Source organism: Castanea sativa, chromosome 3 (assembly GCF_040712315.1).
Source record: "Castanea sativa cultivar Marrone di Chiusa Pesio chromosome 3, ASM4071231v1".
Classification (NCBI taxonomy): Eukaryota; Viridiplantae; Streptophyta; class Magnoliopsida; order Fagales; family Fagaceae; genus Castanea; species Castanea sativa.
The window spans coordinates 36,805,964-36,808,725 of record NC_134015.1 but is presented as its reverse complement, the minus strand read 5'-3'; the positions used below and the strand labels follow the sequence as shown (position 1 = coordinate 36,808,725).

The following is a 2,762-nucleotide window of genomic DNA, read 5'->3' as shown; positions in this document are numbered from 1 at the left end:
TTCATTTGTCATCATTTAAATGTCAACCCCACCATCGTACTAAGGAAGCAACCACCTTGGCGATCATCTAAAGAACATTCCGAGGCTATCAAGGAAAAGGTAATCAAGCTCAAGCAAGCAGGGGCTATCAAAGAAGTATTTTATCCTGAATGGTTGGCCAACATCGTGGTGGTTAAAAAGAAGAATGGAAAATGGCGAGTATGCGTAGACTTTACGGATTTGAATAAAGAGTGCCCTAAAGATCCTTTTCCCATGCCCTACATTGATCAGTTGGTGGATGCCACGGTTAGGCATCCTTGGATGAGTTTTCTAGATGCTTTTCAAGGTTATCACTAAATACCTTTGGCTTTGGACGATCAAGAGAAAACAGCCTTCGTCACTCCTACAGGAAACTATCACTACAAAGTAATGCCTTTTGGTTTGAAGAATGCGGGGGCTACCTACCAAAGGATGATGACTAGGATGTTCGAATCGCAACTAGGGAAAATTATTAAGGTTTATGTAGATGACATGGTGGTGAAGAGTAAGGTGGTGTCTGAGCATGTGGGGAACCTTGGGAACATTTTCAACATACTAAGGAAACATAAATTACGCCTAAATGCTTCCAAATGCTCTTTTGGCGTGGGGTCCGATAAATTTCTGGGTTTTATGGTCACATATTGTGGGATCGAAGTCAACCCTGATCAAGTTAAAGCGATCAACAGCTTGCAACCACCTCGTAATCCTAAAGAAATTTAGAAATTGACGGGAATGATGGCTACCTTAAACCGATTCATCTCTCAGTCCACGGACAGATGTAGGCCTTTCTTCCAGTTGCTGAATAAATGGAAGGGATTCGAATGGACTGAGGAGTGTGCTATGGCTTTTCAACAGATTAAAGAATATCTTTCTCAGCCACTTGTTATGTCCAGGCTCGAGGTGGATGAAGTGTTGTTTGCTTACATTGCTGTGGCTTCCCATGCCGTTAGTTTGGTGCTGATAAGGGTTGACAACGGTGTATAGAGGCCAATTTATTATGTGAGTAAATCATTGCATGAAGCTGAGATTCATTACTTACCGCTGGAAAAAGCTATTTTAGTTAAGGCTGTCCATGAGTCGGGTTGACTCGAGTTAGGCCTGACCCGAACTCGACTTGATTGGATCGGGTTACCAAAGACATGACTCGCAACCGACCCGATATATAGGTTAGATCCGGCGGTTCGGGTCATCGGTTGAACGGGTCGGATTCTTCGGGTAGGCAGGTTTGGGCTTTGAATTGGGCTAGGCTTCGAATTGGGCTAAATTTGTGAATTTGCGTGATTTTTTTTTAACTCCATTTTTGACAAGCCTTTTGGGCCCAAAATAATGGGCTTACTTTTAACAAAGAGTTATATATTTTTGAACCATGTATATATATCATATCATATGGTCCTCTTTTCACATCCTTTATTTCAAATTGGGCCTTCAAGCTCAACTTGTATGCCATTACACAACTTTATCAGTCCAAACTTAATGCTTCTAGCTCACATATAATGATAAAAAATACTGTAAATAACAAGTAAAAACCTGGGCAATTAGCAAGTACATAAAAAACACACAACATCACTGACTTGGGCAGTACATAAAAGCACACATAATATCACTTTCTAACCACTTGTTAAAACCACACAACTTAAGATCTGGGCAGTACCTTAAAAATCCAAAAACAATTCAAGAAAAGTCTAATAACCACAAAAGCACATCTCAACCTATTAAACCTGCCAAGTTGTGCCACCCATTCCATACATGTAACACAACTTACACAAGCCAGCAAACAAATTCTAACAAATAAATCAATCACAACCACACCACACCTCAAGTCTGGCAACAAAAGATAATAAGAGCATCTTGCAATATTTCCATAGAGTCAGAGAAGGCAGATAGTTACTGCAAGTGTGTAAGGCAGTAAACTAAAGGCAGTAGCTAGTTATAATTAGTTACAATCATGAAATACCTAAGTATATCCAAAAAATAGATTTCTAAAGCATTAAAGAGCAACTACTCTCTAGTTAAGTGATAAGTCCATGACTTATATAAAGAAAACCTATAAACTTAATAAGATTTCTTTCCTATAAGCAAGAGTTGATTTATAAATAATAAGTTTGAAAAGCACTGTCCAAAATAACTTCCAAAATGTATCCAAAAATTTGCCTCCTATACAAAATGTGTCCTTCCTCCTACAAGAAAATGGGCAAAAAGATATTTATCAATAGAAATATAAGGACAAGACCAAAAAAAAAAAGAATTGTAATAACCAAAAATAATAGAGAGGGCAGAACCAAACCCAATAAAAATAACAGTAAGGCAGAAACTTACCCAGTTAGTGATTAGTCATCAAGATTGATTGAGGTACCTTTGCTTGAGCTTGAACTTCCACCACCTGCTACTGCTTGACGTATAACTAGAAAAGAGAAATAAATGAAGGCTATTAGATTAAATTTCATTTGCATAAATCATATTTAATAGCACTTAAAATAGACAAAAAGTTTGGAAGTTAACATATTATCTAAATCATGAAATTCATCTTCCTAGGCATCTACCTCATCCTTTGATTTGCGAAAAGAAATTGGAACCAAGGATTGAAGCTAATCTTGTGCACAAACAAGATTTTGAACCATGAGTGGAGAAAGTGAACTCCCAAATAGATCAAGTATGCGTCCTACAGTACTAAACGCTGACTCAGAAGCACCAGTAGAAACAGGTATAGCCAGAACATCCCTAGCCAATTTGGATAGCACTTGATA

At 38.0% G+C, this 2,762-nt stretch overlaps 1 pseudogene; it reads right to left on the bottom strand.

Annotated features, from left to right (window-relative positions):
- Positions 1 to 2,345: 2,345 nt before the first annotated feature.
- The window catches only part of LOC142627570 (zinc finger BED domain-containing protein RICESLEEPER 2-like), an 8,570-nt pseudogene continuing 8,153 nt past the window's right edge, over positions 2,346 to 2,762 (bottom strand).